The sequence below is a fragment of the Leptopilina heterotoma genome, unplaced genomic scaffold, assembly GCF_015476425.1.
Source record: "Leptopilina heterotoma isolate Lh14 unplaced genomic scaffold, ASM1547642v1 Lhet_267, whole genome shotgun sequence".
Taxonomy (NCBI): Eukaryota; Metazoa; Arthropoda; class Insecta; order Hymenoptera; family Figitidae; genus Leptopilina; species Leptopilina heterotoma.
Genome location: NW_025110976.1, coordinates 1,045,626 through 1,067,355, shown reverse-complemented (window position 1 = coordinate 1,067,355; position 21,730 = coordinate 1,045,626).

Here is a 21,730-nt window from a genome sequence, read left to right as displayed (position 1 = left end):
GACCCCGAAAACCCCCGTGTAACAAGTTTCAGACGAATCTGTCAACTTTTTTGACTTTTGGCCAAAAATCTACCTTCCTGGCTCACTGTGGATACGTATAAATAAAATTAAAATTCTAAGTCGCAAGTGTGACTTTTTTCTTACGAGAATACGTTCTTAAATTAGGCTGATTATTAACACTAAGGTCTCGATTGCTGGACTCGGGCAAAGGGTCCGAATGACCATTCAAAGAATCATTCAACAATGAAGGAAGAGAACCCTGATTTTCAACCTCTATGTCTCTCGCAAAAAAGGCAGGTTTGATGTTCTCCACCAAAACGTTACTAGCAGACCCATTTACGTCAATCTTGAATACCCTGTCCGAGAGTCGACTAAGAACTCTGTGAGGTCCAGAATATGGGCTCTCCAGAGATTTGCGAGCCAAAACTCGAAGAAAGACTTGCGAACACTTAGACAACTCCTTATAAACAAAGATCTTTCGCTTGTGTTTGTGTTCTACTAGAATCAGTCGAACCTCCCACATGTGCTCTCGGAACTCCTCAAGAAAGATCTGCGGATTAGGCGAAAAATCATCCGGTAGAACAAATTCTCCCGGAATACGCAAACTAGTCCCGAAAACAAATTCCGCCGGAGATGAACCGCACTCTAAGACATTATTCCGCAATCAATTCGCCATCTTGAAAAGCGATCAATGATCGTCAGGCAATAGCGAAAACCGTTATCGATAAGTAAAGGACGAACAACGTCCATATGAATGTGTCTAAATCGAGATTCAGGGGCAACAAACTGTGAAGGATTGAGAACAGTATGTCTTCTAACTTTCGAACGCTGGCAATCGAGACATGACTTACACCAATTCCCAATATCACGACTCCTATTCGGCCACACATAACGCTTCCGAATTATGCGATCAGTAACTTTCGCGCCAGGTTGGGAAGGGTTGTGCAACATTTTAAAGATCCGCTCTCTAAAAACCTTCGGGATGAAAGGACGAAGAGTTCCGCCTCCCAATTCGCAATAAATTGGACTGCTACTTGGGCCCCATAAAAGTTTTTGCAATTTCAGCGATAGATCAGATGACTGCAACACACGCTTCAGATTCTTATCGGACTCCTGAGCTTCGGCAAGTTCGGCAAGTTGAATTTGAGTCGGAATTACAATAGCTTTGACCCGGGACAAGGCGTCAGCGACCACATTTTCATCACCGGGTAAGTGTTCTATTGAAGTTGTATACTGAGAAATAAATGACAATTGGTTTTGTTGCCGAGGAGATGCCTTTTCCGGGCGATCTGAAAAGGCATAAACCAAATGCTTATGATCTGTAACAATTTTGAAATTATTTACTTGAATGAATAAGGTCCTTGAAATACTTGAGAGACTCGAAAACGGCCGTGAGCTCGCGATCATACGTACTGTAATTCAACTGTGCCGGGCTAAATTTACGGGAAAAAAATGCCAGAGGCTTCCACGAATCATCAAGAAACTGCTCCAGCACTGCGCCCATTCTCGAACTAGATGCATCGGTGACCAGAAGCATTTTTGCATTCAACGATGGATGAGATATCAAGGTCACATTGGCTAAATCACTCTTCACCTGATCGAAAGCGGCCTCCGCGAGGGAGTTCCAAGGAATCCTACATTTATCGTTTTTTTTAGAATCCTTGAGGAAACTGTTCAAAGGACCCTGAACCTGCGCTGCGTTTGGAATGTTACGGCGATAAAAATTCACAAGACCAAGTAATCTTCGAAGCTTTACAATAGTTTCAGGTTTTGGAAATTCTAAAATTGCTTTTACCTTTTCAGACCTTGGTCCAATACCATGTTCAGAATTTAAATATCCCAGGAATTCAAGCTCCACCTGACCGAAAACACATTTCGAAAAATTGATTCGCAGACCGAAGTCCTTGAGGAGCTGAAATACAGTTTTCAGATGATTCTCATGCTCCTCTTCATTTGAGGACGCAATGAGAACATCGTCGACGTAGGCAAACACAAAATCTAATCCGTCCAAAGCTCGATGGATAAATCTTTGAAAAGTCTGGCTAGCGTTGCGCAGACCGAATGTCATCACCACAAATTCGAAAAGACCGAATGGGGTGACAACAGCCGTTTTCTCGATATCTTCGGGCGAAATTGAGATCTGGTGATATGCCGCCTCAAGATCAAGTTTTGAAAAGATTTTCTTTCCATGGAGATTAACCAAAAAGTCATGGATATGTGGCACTGGATACCTATCCGGAATTGTAATGACATTTAAACCGTGATAATCCCCGCAGACTCTCCACTGATTGTGCCCCTTCAGAGGTAAATGAATCGGAGATGCCCATTTACTAGAAGAACGACGACACTTTCCTGCTTTGACCCATTTATCGAAACAATCTTTCGCGTATTTCAGTTTATCTGGTGGAAGAGGACGTGCACGAGAGAAAACTGGATGACCTTCCGTGATGAGCTGATGATGAACATCACACGATACCGGGCGTTGGAGTTGAACTAAACCAGTAATTTTGGGAAAAGATGGTAAAATGATATTCGCATAAGTCGATTTTCGATCAGTGGTTGCCACATCAAGAAGAGATACGTCCTTCATAAAACTAACGACTTCAACACGCGTAAGAGGATTAACCAATCTGCGCCGACGTAGATCGACGACTAAGCCAAAATAAGACAAGCTCCTATGATGGGACAAGGGACTGCTGCTACGCAAAAGTTCCACGAAATCGCACGCCTCAACCCGATATTTAAGGATAAGTTTCTTTCGCCGTAGGTTGATATTCGAGTATCGTTAGCAGCAAAAAGAACAACTTCCGTCGGTTTAACCTTAGATTTTTTATTTACAGGAACAAGAGAGATGTCCGAGCCAGTATCGACAAGGAACCTCATCCGAGTTTCGCGATCAAAAATATGAAGACGCTTAGACGAGACACCCACCCCGATTGTTTTCACGAAGTGGGGGGAATTCAGTTTTCCGAATCGTTCTTTTTGTATTTCTCGGAGTAATCAATCCACGAACCCGGTTCTCTACACGTTTTTGCATTTTTCCCGAATTTACTATGGTAACAATACCTTCCATTTGAATTTGCAGATTTAGATCGACTTCTATGTTTTGAATTGGATCGAGATCGTTCAGTAGGTCTTCTCGCGCGAGAAGGATCAGATTTTCGATCTAAAGAAGCAATTTTCGCAGTTAACATATCAATTTTCTCCTCGAGCTTAAATCTTCAACCCTAGTTGAAGCAACATTTACGGTTGTCAGTTCAACACTCTCGAATATTTTATCGGCCATGATGGCAAGATCAGGAAGTTCCTTGATTTGCGACGCCTCTAAAATAGCACGATGCTGAACGGGCAATTGATCCAAAAAAATAGATCGAATGATATCGGTACCGCACCGATTATCATTCAAGATATTCAATCGACTAAGGATTTGTGATGGTTTCCCTGCAGAAGAAACATCACCCTTGAGTAACTGCCGTAGACGAGCTAGAAGAAACAGAAAAATGACTTATAATTCGCGTTTTAATCTATTCGTAAAGATCGTCCGGACGAGGAGCTTTAGTAATCAAATCACGAATACACACGATCACTTCCGGACCCAACTCGGATATAACATGGTTAGCTTTTGTTCTGTCGCTCGTAATTCTCGCGTTCGCGAAAGCAGCCTCGACCTGAATGAACCACAAACTCGGATCTTCGTTGTAAAATCCCGGAAGCCTTGATAAACAAGTAACATCCACTTGATTATTAACATGGAGTTTCGCAATGCGCGCGACAGCTTCGTCAAGTTCGAGCTTTAATTGATCTACCTCCTCTTTACATGCCATTTTGAGAAAAATAATTTAAATAAGAATAAAGAAAAACACAAGCGAGATTTAAATATTATAAATATTTATAAAATTCTTTAAAATAATCAAAATGAAAAAGAAAATGCTTTAATGTTTTCAAAAATAAAATAATATTCGGAACCTCAATGAGTTAGAGAAAAGAAAAAAATCATTTGTTATCAAAAACAAATTCTATACCCGAATCCAGCAATCGAAACGCAATTCGAGTCACATAGAGAAAACAAAAATTTTTAAAAAGCAAAAACAAAAATATCGTTGTCACTATCGATGAATAAAATATTTCTAATAAAATATTCTCAATGTCGCAGTTAAATTATTAGAAAACAAATAGACAAAAATATAACATAATCAGAAATGTCATTGAAGGTCGTAACAATTTAAAGTTTTTCAAAAGTATTATAATTTTCAAACTAATAAAAGAAAGAAAAAATTTACGTTAATTAATTACAAATAATTTTAAATCATTCGTAAAGATGACGCGAAAAAAAGTAGAATTGCAATCGTTACATAAAATGATACAACGAAAATTATGTTATCAACCCACACGGGTGTTGTCAAAAGAATTCTCATTTTGAAAACAATTCTTTGAACAATAGATTGTAAAAAAATAATTTTTAAATAAAAAAAAAATCTTAAATATAAAATTCTTTGAATATTTTTCATAAATTTTCACGAATAGTATAAAATCGCAAAAAAGAAAATGTTATATCAAAAGATAATGCGCGGAAGCACAATTCAAATATAAGAAATTTTTGTAATCTTATGAGTTTTTAAAGAGAAAAAAATTTTTACTTAAATTAGTTTGCGTCGATTGTAATACGTTAAAAAACAAATAAAAACAATAAAGATTGAAAACGTAAGGAATAGTCCCTCGAGATAGATGCAGTCAGTATATGAGATGTACAGTTCCATCCAAAATAAAGTCCTTCATTCAAATTGGCGCCAAAAGTTAGAGTCGTAAGGAACCAGGCCTCGTGATTGAACTCCAGAATATACGCCGTGAAATTTATGAAAAGAAGGGACATATAAGGGGACAGAATATTTTGAAACTGTTATATTGCACACAGGAAGGAAAAATTCGCGTACCTGTTAGCATAGGCAGGAGTGGTATGCCTATGCGCCGTTTCAAAAAGCATTTTAAAAATACTGTTTTGACTGCAACCTCCGTGAAAATAACGTCACAGATCAGCTGAACATCCTTCGAGGTAAAAATGTTTGTAACAACGAATATTCTGCCTTGCATTACAACAAAAATAAAATTCGTTAGGATCTCCTCACTGTTGGTGAATCCTTTACAAAACTGGCTCATTTAAAATTACCGACACAGGTAATTGGTTAACTCCAAAATAACTGGCACATGGCATGATCTCATGGCAAATATATTTTTAAAAAATGATGACTTAAAATCACTTATTTTCTCGGAAATATTGCCAGGGATTAATTAAGGAAATTTTTCTAAACAGAAAATTACTTGAGATGTATTTAGATTTCTCATACTGACAGAGATAATCTCGAGTACAAAAAACTGTATTGTCCCGACGCGAAGATCACATCGGAGTCACCACTATGGGATTTTGGTATTAAATTAAGAGGATTCCATTAATACGTGAACAAATAATAACTGACTCAATAATTAACAATAACAATTATTTATTTAATTCGAGATATAAATGAGGTTAACAATACCTCTGAGAGAACCTTCTTACTCTGAGCACAGCCAGACGAATAATAATCAGAATTGTACAGAGGAAAGTCACTAGCCACGTGATAATCAAAAGTCACTAGAATTAGGAGCAACGTCGAGGAACATAAGTCCCCACAATTTAGAAAAAAATGGCACCATCTAGCAGTGGGTTCCGGGACTAAAAACTCGGTTGGTAAACTAAACACCCCTTATAACCCACTTTTGAAAGTGAGTTATTAAGAAAATCTACCTTACCGACCACCGGTAACTGGGCCAAGATCCCCATATCTCTACTACTTATATAATAAAATATATTAGGGTCAGTCCATTATATTTCACCTGAAGCCGTTGCGGCCTATTTTTAAAAAAATCTCATAATTTGTAAAAATGATGTTTAATATCCATAGAATTCATTTTTGAGAATTCTTTTATAAAATTTTTTGAATTAAACTTAGAATTTTAATTTTTAAGTTAAGTTGCACAGTAAAAAGGTTAGATTGTCAGTTCTGATAATTTAATAAAAAATCATGGAAATTATTTAGATAATACAAATTTCTTGATTGAAACTTGTTAAAAATGAGCTAATTTACTTGTATAAATAGATTATTATGTAAACATACCCAAAATAATAGATAAAAATTGATTTTAAAACTTAACTATAAAATGTCAAAAGTCACTACATTTTATTTTTACACTTTTCTAAAAAGTCTATAAATATTAAAAAATTTATTACTACATAATGTAAAGTACTTTCAATATACTTTCATATTATGTGCTAACTTTTTAATTAACTATAATAATCTTCGTATTCTTTCATTCAGTCTGTCCAGAGCGTGTACATTCTGTCCGCAGTGAGAGAGAAAGGTTGATAGAGAGAAAGAGAGGTAAGTATCGCCTGTCCTTTTAGTTTAGAGTAGGAGCGAAAGAGAGGCGAATATTATTATTATATCTATATATATTAAGTTAGTCTTTCCTTATATACTCTGTTCACAGTGAGAGAGAAACAGAGGGAGAGAGGTATTGTCTCTCCTTTTAGTTTAAAGTAGGAGCGAAAGAGAGACGAATATTTAAGAAAGTAATTCCCACTTTTTGGGTTTAGAAGGGGGTACCATGTTTTCTCCATTTTCCGTGTCAGGTAGAAAGAGAGGAACAGAATTTGATAGGGGAAGGAAAAGTGGGGAATTTTACTTTCAAGCCAAAATACGAAATGGGCGTCTTATTTCCTTATTGGCTAATTATTTTTCTTTTTCCACTCACAAATAGATTAAGGAGTAAAAGAAAGGCAGATCGAGAACGAGGTATGAGTGAAAGGTATAAATTTTATCGTTGTTCCATAAACCAAATGGACAATTTTTCATCAATTTTTGACTCCCACCCCGCCTCCAGTTGTGAACAATCGCAAATATTTTAAAAAACTAATTCGTATAATTATTTAAGATTCAATTATCTTCGAACAATGGGTAAGGCTTTCTGAAGTGTGCCGATGGTTTTTTAAGCCTGTTACGCGCTGTAAAAAAGACATGGAGCGTGCAGTTTCACGGGCGGTTGCACTGCCGCGTTAAATGCGTTTAATTGGTTTCAATCTGTTAGTTAATGCTTTATTTATTAAGCATTTGAAACATAATTTCGAAAATTTTAATTAAAATTAAATTCAAAATGGCGGATCCAATATGGCGAATAATATGGCGCTTAACAAAAATATAGCTTTATTTTGTAAATAAAATGCGGGCCCAGAAATTTTTTTTTGTTTTTATTTTCGGATTTTTTATAGTGTCAAGAATACTCTCCTAAAATAATATTGCAAAATTCGAAGTAAAACAAAAATTATACATCCTTATTCTTCGCCACGTCAAAGATGTTTTTGTATGCGGATAAACAATCGTATGATTTAAATGTTTTCTCATTTGCATTTTTTAAAAAAGACAAACAAAAATGTATTTGGTGTTGCTGATCAAAAATTAGATATCAAATTTTCAAAATTGAAAATGGGGGATCCAACATGGCGGAAAAGAAAATTTTTTTATTTAAATTTTTTTTTGTTTAATTTTTTTTCGTACACCATATTGTATCTGCCATTTTTCATTTTTAAAAAATTATGTCATATTCGTAATCAGCGACCCCAAAACCCCCGTAACGATTTTCAAGCAAATCCAATGATTTAAAAAAAAGAATGTCCGCCATATTGGATTCGCCATTTTGAATTTTAAAAATCTGATTCAATATTCGTAATTAGCGACCTCGAAAACCCCCGAGTAACGATTTTCAAGCAAATCCGATGATTTTTTAAAAAAAATTTCAAATCTTATGAACAAAAAAATCTCGCCATTTCGGAGATATTGACATCTGGACGGTTTGTCCCACTCTCCCCAAATATTATAATATTATTTTAATGATTAACCCATTAACGCCTAAAATAAGAAAATTCTTTGCGCAAATTCAACCTATACTTTTATGAATAAAACAGATTATATTTTATACCGCAAGTATGTTTCTTATAGGTATTGAGTGTGCTCTTATCGATTCCGGGGTGAAAAAAAAGAATTTCGTTTAAAACAAAAATTAAATATAGCGGTTTTATCTTTAAAAACAGAAAAGAAATTTCATTTTTTCAAGTTTGGTTATTTTTTTTACCCATTTACCCATCCAAATATTTGGATTCAGTAACCTCAAAAACATAAAATATAATGATATCTGGCATTAAAAGAAATAAAAAAATTTAGCAAAGTTGTGACACGAAAACCTTATTTTGACTGCTCTGCTAAGGAGTTAAACGTGCGTGAATAATATTCAATTCTCATCCATAGAGGCACAAAAATTGTATACTTTAAAAAAAAGTAAATTAGAATGTAAAATTTAAAGATAGCGGACCAAATATGGCCTAAAATATGAAGGGAACTTTAAAAGGGGTGGTGACTATTTTTCAAAATACTAAAATGTAATTAAATTCGCCTAAGTTTTCCTACTCGAAGGCTTTTGGGGTCGCTGATTACTAATTTAATGTTATTTTTAAGAAATTCAAGATAGCGGATTTAATATATAGAACAAATTTTTTTTAAATTTATGCAATAAACCTTAATTTTGTCACTCGGGAATTTTTGTGGTTGCTGATTACGAATTCAATTTTAGTTTCCCATAAATCAAAATGGCGGATCTAATATGGAACAGAATGTTTACTTTATGCAATTAATCTTAATTTTGTCACTCGGTGGTTTTTAGGGTCGCTGATTACGAATGCGATGTTTGTTTTCAAAATTTCAAATGACTAATATAATATGGGAAAGAGAAATTAAAAAAAATTTTCTATACACGGTCGCTGGTCGTGAATCGACGCAAGTGCTAAAATAATTGTCAGTGAGCGCTCCTATGACATTTACAGCTAACTGACTGGTATTAGAACTCTCGAGTAACAAAATTACGGTCAATTGCATAAATCTAAAAGAAAATTCTGCCATATTGAATACACCATTTTAAATTTATGAAAACTTACATCAAATTCGTAATCAGCGTCCCTAAAAACCACCGAGTGACAAAATTAAGGTCCATTGCATGAAGTAAAAATTTGTGTTCTATATTGGATGGGGGGAGGGTCAAAAATTAATATAAAATTGTCCTCGTGGTTTATGGACGGCTTATACCTCGACTTATATCATGACTATTAATAAATCTCGGTGTCAATGTTTTGACAAAGAAGGAAGAATACTTCAATAAAATAATTCTTCTGATGTATAATTAATATGGGACATTCCACGTCAACCGGATCAGTAGAATGTCCAAAATTCTATGGGACCAATATGGCGGTCGAATTTAAAAAAATTAATTCGATTTACCTGATAATTGTTACTCGGGGGTTTTCAGGGTCACTGATTACGAGTCTGAAGTCAGATATAAAAAATTCTAAATATCGGGAACAGCGGATCAAATAAATGACAATTGCTGATTAAAGACAATGCTATTATTGGAGCCCTGAAAAGGGCTGATTGCAAATCATTCTATTTAACTTGGGTTTGAAAATTCAATACTGAACTATAGAAAGATTATCTACTGCACCAGAGTATCGTTTTACTGCCAACTGATTATTACCAACAGGAATAAATGCATGCCCACTTTGGATCTTAGTGACGCTTGGTGCCTTTGAAAATCTTTTCGCAAGTTTCTTTTGAATCTTGCAGTGCATTTGCTTGGTGTAATAAAGAATTTTCATGTTAACAAATTTATTTTGTGCTCATTTGTATAAATCTGGCGAATTTACAATTGCTTTTGATGGTTCAGCTTGTAGGCTAGCACGTGTAGCTTCTCTTTTCAAAATAGAACCAACGCCATCACAAGCACCTTTGCCGTGGGCAATTGCATGACAAAACCATTCTGCTTCAAGGCTAAAGTCCTGTGCATGATGCATTAAATTCATCATTTAAAATTTATTTTTATAATGTTGCTTAGCACCATCAGTAGCATAAATAATTTTTTTTACTTTTGGGCACAATTTCTTTATTTCAGGCACTACCATTTCTTGCATGATGTACACAGCACTTGTATCGTGGGTTGTAGAGTCAGATAAAAGTACAAAACTAAAGTGCTTAATTTCATTCTCAGATCTATAGTAGACTACTACAGGATGTACTGTGCATTGGTCATTATTATAGTGGAATGCTTGAGCAGCATTTTGTACAATATATGCATAATTTTCAGAAAAATCGCACTGTACTAAAACCTCATCATCACTTAGATTCTCCTTTCGCTGGAATAAAAATTCTGATTGGTTCTTAGCAATAAAATGATGGGTTAATAATTTTTGCAACTGATCAGATAATTCATCAACGAAATCTTCAGCAGAAAGACATTCTTTATTAAGCGTACACCTGTCAGTAGACTGCCATTTGCTATAAATGACTTGAGATATTTGGTTTTCTTTTAGAACTTTCATTATGTAATCAGAAAAGATTTCAATTTTCGGACAGTTCTTGCATTTATTTAAGTAACAAAGTGGTGACGCGTTCTGACAAGTGATGAAGTTCAAGCAATCAGTATAATTTAGTAGGGGGCTCTCTTAATTATTTGTCAAACTTTTGAAATCAAGAGCGTCAAACATTAATTTAAAATTCTCGTGAATAACACATACACATACGCTATGTGTCCCACTTGCACCAGCAAGTACACACCATTTTGGTCTCAAATATGCAAATTTACTTAATCCAATATGGATTTCAGGATTCTCTTCTCTGAATTGACTATAGAGTACTTTTATATCAGAAAGTAACAATCGTTTCTGTACACACTGTTTTTGGCCATTAATTCTTACGCTTACGACATCTTTTTTATTCGCCATAATCCTGCTATTTACTTCACTCTCATAGAATTTCTTAACTGCTACTACAGTACTTTCAAGTAAACTTTTACCCTTTTTTGGAGGTGGTGTACCTAAAACTCCTGCAGCCTTTTTTAATTCCTTGGATTGTTGTGCCATTCTATAAGAAGTATTAAATTCTTCTCCAATTTTACGAATTGACCAACAATTAGGAGCAATTGTGAGAATAGATAATCTTAAAGGGTCATTTTCCGGTAAACTAGAAAATTTTTCTTTGAGTCCTGTCAAGAGTTCTTCTAACTCATTTTCTCTAGACAAACATTTTTTTTCTTCGGATTTCCTTCTTCCGGTGTGTCTAAATTGTTCGATTTTTCAGATAAAGTTACATCTTTCGCACTAGAGTGGATTTTTTCAGCGCACATAGTTCTACAAGTCTTACATATTTTTGCTTTATCTGGCAAATCAGGAAAATTAATTACCCTGAAAACCCCCGAGTAACAATTATCAGGTAAATCGAATTAATTTTTTTAAATTCGACCGCCATATTGAATCCGCCATTTTGAATTTTTAAAATCTGACTTCAGATTCGTAATCAGCGACCTCAAAAACAAAGGCACACAGTGTTACTTACTTTTTTTCAATGTTTTGTTTTATGAAATCAGAAGATTTTCAAACGAAAATTTTATTTTTAATCACTTTAGGCGCCATATTTGTTCCGCCATATTGTTTTATTCAAAAAACCAGATTGCTTTTGATAGAGGACATTCACACGATTATTTTAACCCTTTAACGTCCAAATTTTTTTTTCCATTCAAAATTCATGACACTTGGTACCTAGGGGTTTTCGGGGTCCCTGATTACGAATCTGATGTCAGATTTCAAAAATTCAAAATAGCGGATCCAATATGGCGAAACTGAATTTTAAAATTTGGTGAATTTTTATGAAACTTGGTATCTAGGGGTTTTCGGGGTCGCTGATTACGAATTTTAAGTCAGATTTTAAAAATTCAAAATGGCGGATCCAATATGGCAGACCGAAAATTTAAAATTTGATGGATTTTCATGGAACTTGGTATCTAGGGGTTTTCGGGTTCGCTGATTACGAATTTTAAGTCAGATTTTAAAAATTTAAAAAGGCGGATCTAATATGGCGGACCTAAAATTTAAAATTCGTTGGATTTTTATGAAACTTGGTATGTAGGGGTTTTTGTGGTAGCTGATTATAAATCCAATGTAGCTTGGAACTAGTGGCTTACTAAGTCCACGTTGTTAGTTCTGGGTCACGCAAAGTGTAAGTTGGTTTCGTATTTAAAAATTATTAAAGACCTAATACAGTTTCTTAAATTTATCCATTATCTTTAAATGCGACATTTTGAATATTGAAAATATGACATCTAATTCGTAATCAGTGACATCGAAAACCCCTAGATACCAAGTTCCATGAAAATTCATCGAATTGTAAATTTTCGTCCGCCATATTGGATGCGCCATTTTTAATTTTCAAAATCTGACATCAGATTCGTAATCAGCGACCTCGAAAACCCCTAAAGACAAAGTTTCATAAAAATCCATCAAATTTTAAACGTTTCGATACGCCATATTGGATTCACCATTTTGAATTTTCAAAATCCGACATCAGATTCGTAATCAGCGACCTCAAAAACCCCTAAATACCAAGTTCCATGAAAATCCATCAAATTTTATATTTTTGTCCGCCATATTGGATCCGCCATTTTGAATTTTTAAAATTTGACATCAGATTCGTAATCAGGGACCTCGAAAACCCCTACATACCAAGTTTCATGAAAATCCATCAAATTTTAAATTTTTCGGTACGCCATATTGGATCCGCCATTTTGAATTTTCAAAATCTGACATCAGATTCGTAATCAGCGACCCCGAAAACCCCTAGATATCATTTTGTAATTAAATATATTAACCCTATTTGAAGATAGGTTTTTTTATTCTTTATGGTACAGCATATGTACCGCTGGACGTTAAAGGGTTAAGACCTTAACTTTTGAAATCGGTCCCATAGAATTTTGGACATTCTACTGATCCGGTTGACGTGGAATGTCCCATATATATAAAGTTTTTCTATCGCTTGACTGAACTAATTAAAACAAAAACCATTATTTTGTAATTTGACTTGCTTGGCACTTTGAAACGTCTGGCAACACAGCATTTCTTTAGTCGTGTTGCAAATGCTTGGTATGACTTGTTTACATTTAGTTTTGAGCAGGCCCGTGACACTTTGAGTTGAAAATGGCAAATATGATGTTATTCGACACATGGCGGCGCCACGTATGTAGACGTCCCATGCTTATATAGACATTCATGTTTACAATGTTTACTTGCGTCCAAGGGTGAAAAGACAGTTGGGTTTTCAAAAATGTAATTTAGAATTTCCATTGTACACATTGTTTTTTAAAATATTTATTAAATGTAAGTTTTTATGAGTAAATTAAGTAATTCTATGCGTTATTACTAAAGTGCAATGGGTTTAAAGTGTCTTGCTTTCGGTTGCAAGTCAGGTTATGAAAGTAACAAAGCAATTGACAAACAAGATCGTATAAGTATTTTTAAAGTTCCGAATGATGCGAAAATTATTAAAAAATGGCAATTGGCTATAATGAGAGACGACATTAAATTAAAGGCGGGTAATGGTGTGTGCAGTAGACATTTTAAAGATGAAGACATCATTCGTGAAAAATTATTCAAAGATCTTGAAGGAAATGTTGTAGCAAGGGTAGGTGTTTAACAGTTAATATAAATTTTTTCATTTTAATTTAGCAGTTTTATTAATGTAAATTTTATTGTATTGGTCAATAAAATTAATTTATTTTTAATTTTAAATTTCTTTTAATTAAAAAAATTAAATTAAATTAAATTCTAAAACTTACGCATAATTTTATATAAATATTTTCCTTGTAAATTTAATAATTTATAATCATTAATTAGAAAAAGTAGTTTTTTGCAATCAATTATGGTTAAATCTATATTTATAATTAAAATTGTTGAAAATTAACTCGTGAGGGCCAAGGAAAAAATTTTTTTAAATTTATTTATTCATATAAATTTTGCAGTCCTTATGACTGCTTATGACAATTAGCTTGATAAATATTATTTAGTTATGTAAATTTTCTAAATTTTTGTAATTATTTTATAGACTCCATATCTAAGACCAAAAATGAGGGAGGGTGCAATACCATGTCTCAATTTAGGCCGACCAGAGAAACCAATTCCAAAACCTACAGCTTTAGCTTTAAAGAGAAAAGCAATGGATAAAAATTTGCAAGCAGAGAGCTCAAAAAAAGCAAAGATGAAAAATTTGACTGAAATTCTCAATGATGTACGAAATGTGAATGAACCGTATTCAGACACTCCAAATTCAAAAGATTTATTTAATCAAATTTTGAAGGACGAAATACATATTAATATACCTGTCTCTTGGTATAAAGCAAATGTCGTTTGGTGTGGTCAACAAGGCATCACTTTCTCTGATCGAATTGGAATTAAGGGCAAAAATAATAGGATAGATTCAGTTTGTAGAAAGGAAATAACGATTGATGAAAATATAGAACTTCTAATAAAAATTAATGGTAAAGATTTCAACCACACTGACTTTTCTATTGAGAATAATCAAATGCATTCTGCAAAGGACTTAGAAGAGGCAATTAAATCAATTCACGGACTTCAAGTTTGCCGAGGTTGCCCTGATGTTGAAATTAATAAAACCAATGCTAACGATCTCTATTCTTTTGCCTATAGAGACAATATGAACATTGTGCGCCATAATAATTGTTTTAAAATTTTAAAGGAGGACGAAGAACAAAAGGGTCATCAATGCAAATCTTGTAAAGTTGTAAAGCAACGGTTACATATGAAGATGATTAGAAGACAACATTGTAAAAAATCAAATTATTTAAAAATCAACGACTTAAGTCCCAGAAGGCAGGAAAAAATAAAAAAAATTGGACAAAAACTAAATTCAACGGGTAGGGCAAAAGAAAATGCACAGGCCAAAGTTCGGCAAAGCCGCTGCAGTAGAAAATCCAAAAGGGAGAAGATATTCCGATGAATGGATAGTCCTCTCTTTAATTTTGCATATGCGTTCTCCTGCTGCGTACAGATTAATGCTCGAAAATAAAATGATGCCCTTTCCTGAAGTTCGAACAATTCGAAGGTAAGACGTCAAGTTAATTTAAACATCAATAGTAAATCTTAAATTTAATTTTTTTTTACAGATACCTGTCAAGAATGGAATGTCCATGTGGCTTCGACTCCCGATTTTTCGAAATACTGAAAAACCACTTATCTGAAAAAACAGAAATGGAGAGACATGGCATTTTATTGCTAGACGAAATGGGAACCAGGAAAAATTTACTGCTCGATCATAAGACCATGCAGTTTAAAGGAGTCGAAGACTTTGGCGACAATGGTCCAAAAGATCTGGATAAAGAAATGGCAGATCATGGTCTCGTGCTGATGTTTCAGCCATTGTACGATGCTTATTCGCAACCAGTTGCCGTTTTTGCATCAAGTGGACCAACTAAAGGTGATGTATTAGCAAAATTAGTAGTGCAATGCATTGTTCTCCTTGAAAAAGCAGGTGCAAAAATTCACGGAGTTGTTGCGGATGGTGCATCTACCAACAGACGAATGTGGTCAGAATTGGGATGCAGTGGAAAAATGGGAAAAGGAGTGTTTAAAAATTATTTTGAAAACCCAGTCGATGAGAACAGAAAAGTATTTTTCTTCTCCGATGCTCCTCATCTTATAAAAACTATAAGAAATCGTCTGTTAAATGGCAAAAAATTAAAGGTATGATGTTTTATTAAAATCAAAAAATTTTAGTAATTTATATTTTAATATTTACTTTACTGTAATTATTTATCTATTAATTAGATTCATCCAGATGAAAACTCCATTGATTGGGAATACTTCCAAATTTTGTATGAAGTAGAAAAATTTCAACCGACTGCAAATAAATTGTGCCCAAAGCTCACTGATTCTCACATTTTTATAAAAAACAATAGTTTTCTTAAAATGCGAGTGTCATTAGCTACGCAAGTAAGTTTCTAAAAATATTCTAATTTATCTAATTTCAATAAATTTTTGCACTTTATAAATAGAACAATTTGTTATAATTTTTTTATTAATGCAGGTATTTAGTAAATCTGTCGCTCGAGGATTACGCTTTTATAAAGCTTATGAGACCAGATTAGAAAATTCGGAATCGACATCTGATTTTTGCGAAAGAATGAACGACATGTTCGATGCATTAAATAGGACCACGTTAGATTCAGGACTTCGACTTGATTCTGATGATCTTAGAGTAAATATCTTAATATTTTAAATCTTCCATATTTATTTAGACATTTTTTATCTAATACAATTATTTTCATAGATATTACGTGAGAGTCTCGAGTGGTTGGATGCTTGGGAAAATCGAGTTAACCAAAATTTAATTGATCGTAACGAATTTTTGACGCCGGAAACTGCAGAAGGTTTAAGGATGACTTTGAGCTCTACTTTGGACTTAGCTGTTTATTTGCTTCAAGATTTAAAATTAGAGTACGTCTTGAGCGGCCGAATAAACCAAGATGCTTTGGAGGTATCGAAACTCATTTAAATTAATTTATAAAATCTTTATTTAAACAAATTAACTTCATTAAAGAAAGTAAGAAATAATAATAAAAGTCAGATATTTTCCCTTCTTACAATTTTAATCGAAAATTATCCAGAATTCGTCCTGATTTCTGACTCTGTGTGATTTTTCTAACTTTCTTTTTAGAGTGCAAGAAGTGATATTTACATAGTTTTAAATTAATTTTAATTAGAGTATTAATTAATTAAATTATTAATTTTTTCTAACTTTATTTTTAGAGGGCAAGAAGTGATATTTACATAGTTGTAGTTTAAAATTAATATTAGAGAATTAATTAATTAATTAATTAAATTGTTAATTTTTTTAACTTTATTTTTAGAGGGGAAGAAGTGATATTTACATAGTTTAAAATTAATTTTAATTAGAGATTTTATCAATTTTAATTAGTTCACATACAAAAGCTCAGGCTTGTTTATGTTTATAATTTATATTTTTAGGAAAAAAGACATCGAAGAAACAAATTAATGTGAAATTTCTTTGATTCGTATTTATATAATATTTAATAATAATATATTTAATATAATTAGATATAATTAATTATAATTAGATATAATTAAATATAAGTAAATATAAGTAAATATAGTTAGATATAATTAAATATAATTAAATTTATATTTCAAGTAATTTATATTTTTAGTAAAAAAGCATCGAAAGTACAAATAAATGTGAATTATGTTAACTTCGCATTTATGAGATAATCATTTCAACTTTTTTCTAATGTGAATTGTTTAAAAAAAATAAAAAATGTATAATATTTGATTTTTTATTTAGAGGTTTTTCGGGACAGTTCGACTTACAGGAGGCACGAATAATCATCCTGCGACTCCCACTTTTTTGCAAATATACAAAATCTTGACATTTTATGGTGTCTTAAATCCACCACGTACAGGCAATTGTTCATTTAAAGAAAACACTCCGTTAATCCAATTAAAAACATTAAAAGAAATTTATAAAACAAACAAGACTTCCTCATGCATAGAAGAGATTAAGAAGAAATTAGATATTATTATTGAAAGAGAAGATACTGATTTTTCGGACTTTACTAACGCTAAAGATCACGACTATGATTTGCCTGAGGTTGTGGATTGTTTGTTATATTTTATCACTGGTCAAGTATGCAAAAATATATCACAATTTTTTGAATGCATAGTATGTCGCTCTGCTTTTTTTTATTCGGAAGATGTTCCTGAAGTAAAAAATTACCCGTTGGCCAAATTAATTACGTTAGACAGTGATAAGAAATTACGACACCCTAATAAGAAGTTATATGACTTATTAACAAAAATTGAAGCGTGTTTTATGAAAAACAGTAATAGGAGCAATGTGTATGACTTAGTCATAAGTGAAGTAACACAAGAACAAATTAAGTTTCCTTGCCCTGATCATGCTGATGAAGTTCTTGCATATGTGTTAGATTTTTACTTAAAAATTCGAATGAGAAGTTTTATAAAAATGAAAATGACAAATTCCAAAAAAAGAAATTTAGTCCAAAAGAAGGCTGCTAATTTAGTTCCCACTTAGGAAAATGTGATGTTTATTATATGTGTATGTTTAATATATGGTGGATATCACGTCAAAACTCCACCCAAAAAAAAAATGTTGTCCAATTATTCCCAAATTTTTTTTATGATATGCCCTATAGGTTAGTAATTTATCATATAAATTTTTTTGAATTTTATAAAAAATTGTCCAAGGGGGAGGGGGTAGAAGTTCTGAACTTTTGCGTGACGCGCTCCACTTTGATTATTTCTTATAATTAGAGGAAAAAATTTAAAAAAAAATTAGAATATGGGTTTTTTAGATTTTTTCATGGGCTTTCGAATGGCAAAGTCTATTTTCAAAAATTTTTTTTATTTTGACATAAATTTTGAAAAAATAAAAATAAATTTTCACTTTTCGCATCTTTGGGTTTATTTTTTCTTTTTCCTTTTATTTTTAAATGAAAGCTGAGCTTTTTTCTGATGAAATACTTGTTTTCCAAAAAACTGTTTTTTTTTGTTTTCGAGAAATGAATTTTTGAATATAGCGCATCACGTCGTCGCGCCGCAATTTAATTTATAAAACGTTACAATGAACTATTTTCTGCATTTTACAGGGTTGAGACTGACATTAGAACAATATAATGCCTGCATTATAGTTTTTTTTATTTTTTTAAATTAAAAAAAATATTTATTTTTTAAAATTTTTAACAAAATTTAAACAAAAATTTTTTTAGACTTTTATTTTTAATTTAATGCCTACAATTTATTTATTTTCATTTCTAAAGTAAAAAAAAGCGAACAGAAAAATAAAATACAGGCATTAAATTAAAAATAAAATTGCAAAAAAATTTTGTTAAAAATTTAAAAAAATAAATATTTTTTTTAATTTAAAAAAATAAAAAAAAACTATAATGCAGGCATTATATTGTTCTAATGTCAGTCTCAACCCTATAAAATGCAGAAAATAGTTCATTGTAACGTTTTATAAATTAAATTGTGGCGCGACGACGTGATGCGCTATATTCAAAAATTCATTTCTCGAAAACAAAAAAAAACGGTTTTTTGGAAAACAAGTATTTTATCAGAAAAAAGCTCAGCTTTCATTTAAAAATAAAAGAAAAAAGAAAAAATGAACCCAAAGATGCGAAAAGTGAAAATTTATTTTTATTTTTTCAAAATTTATGTCAAAATAAAAAAATTTTTGAAAATAGACTTTGCCATTCGAAAGCCCATGAAAAAATCTAAAAAACCCATATTCTAATTTTTTTAAAAATTTTTTCCTCTAATTATAAGAAATAATCAAAGTGGAGCGCGTCACGCAAAAGTTCAAAACTTCTACCCCCTCCCCCTTGGACAATTTTTTATAAAATTCAAAAAAATTTATATGATAAATTACTAACCTATAGGGCATATCATAAAAAAAATTTGGGAATAATTGGACAACATTTTTTTTTGGGTGGAGTTTTGACGTGATATCCACCATATTATGAAAATGTTTTTTCAGAGATTATATATTATATTTGAATTTTGTCTGAAATGGTTAAAATTCAGACGTTAAAAATTAAAATTTATATTAATGGTTAAAACATTTAATGAAAATTTAAAATAAATTACTATTATTTATAATATTATCAGAATATTTATTTTAAACCTCCTATTTCTAAAATTTATGCTTTTTTCAAAAATTATTTAATAATTTGCATATTTGATTATTTTGTAAAATAATTTAGCAAAAAATAATAAATATAACATATAATTTATTGAAAATATTTAATAATTTTTTATTTATTCTTTTATTAATTAACTTTAAGTGAAAACATATGTTCTGGAAATAAAGGAAAATTTTAAAATAAAATTGTTTTGAATTTCTTGACATTCAAACCGTTCAAATATATAACGTGTTGGACGTCTGCATACGTGGCGCCACCAAGTGGCCAATAACAGTTCTCTTGTCACTTTTCTCTATACGCTAAGCAAGAAGAGTCACGGGCCTGGTTTTGAGTAGAAAATTGTGTGCAATGTTTCCAGATGTTCAAACAGCTGTCCAATATACTGTATAAAACATGAAATTTTTTTACAAATTAATTTATTGCAACTCTCACAGGTACCTAATGACACTTTTTAAACAGATATTTAACCATTATATATCTGTCTCGTATTAAAAAATGTTTTAATAATTTCTTAATTTTAAGTACTTTGTGGTGAGTAAATATGTTTGAAAATGTACTCAATTTCCACAAAACTGAATGTTAAAAGTTAAAAACAAAGACGCTTATAACTTTTTTCACAAGTCCCCACAGGTCTAAAAAACTTAACTACATTTTTTAAAAACTTTTATCTAACAGTGGTACAAATTTCAACAAATTGGTAATGTTAATTCTATTTGCGGAAAAAACTTTCTATTATCTTGAAAAAATCTGTAATTACCTTAACGTTTTATAAACATTTTACAATATAGCTCAGTGTGTTAAATTTAATTTTTGGTTTTCGTGTTTTATGTTTTTTAATTCTTCAAAAAAAAATTGTAATCTTTTTCCAATATTTTAGAAAAAGAAAAAAACGGATCATAAGGTCTTACATTTTTATATACACACAATAAAATAAGGTCTTGAGTATCAAAAGACAGAAACAGAAATATCGCGCGCGCTTTAGCGCGCGTAGCTCTGCTAGTTTTATAATAAAGAAATATGAACAATTTTACCTTTAATATTGAATGTTTCATGATTTTCAGTGATTTTAATCACTTATTTCTTCTCAGGTGCAAGACCAAAAAATCCCATTTTTGTCTTAATATTTAAGTTTGACCTTCTTTTCCATTCTATTAAATTTTGGTGATGGAGAACGAGCTACTTTGTAGTTTTATTCATGTTTTCACCAAAGAAACTGGACTTAATGACAAATTTCAATTACTTTTTCATTAAAAACGAACTTTAAATCATCATATTTCTGTAACAACAATAGATAGAATAGTTTTTCTTGTTTAGTTTTCCAGGAAATTTTATGTACTTTAATTTTCATTTGCATAATATTAGTGTTTAATGACTTATAAAAGAGTAATTTTCAGAAAAACGAAAAAATTTACACTTTTTCGACTTTTTCGACAATTTTTTAGCTTTATATATTAAAATATTGTTTTTACTAAATAGAATGTTTTTTAATGTTAAAAGATATCTTTTGAAGCAATAAATATTGTTTCAAACATTATCCTTCAGAAAATATGTACAATAACCTAGAAAAAAATTAAAAAATCAATATAATTTGAGTTTCCCTCCAACGATTAATTTAATTTTTATCTTAAAATGATTATTAGACATCACTTAAATGATATCAAAAATAAACCAGAAAGGGTCATGACTTTTGGGTTGAATTTCATCCAAGCTCACTGTGATGCATCTCGTATTACTAGGGGTAGGAAAGAAGCTTATTCTGATATAGTTATGCGGTCCCGCTAAATTAAGACTTGATGCAAGTATTATTGACAAAATTTCAGCAAATTTAATGGAATTAAGGAAAAGGTAGCCAAAAGATTTTTGTAGGCGGCCAAGAACTTTAAGAGACGTAAAATTTTGGAAGGCTACAGAATTCAGGAACTTTTTATTATACAGTGGTCCGATTGTTTTAAAAAATATTTTGACAAAAAAAAAGTATAAAAATTTCATGTCTTTTCACGTAGCAATGACAATACTTGTAAGTCCTGTTTTTATTAAAAATCGAGAAAGCTTGAAGTACGCTCAAAAGCTTATTCAA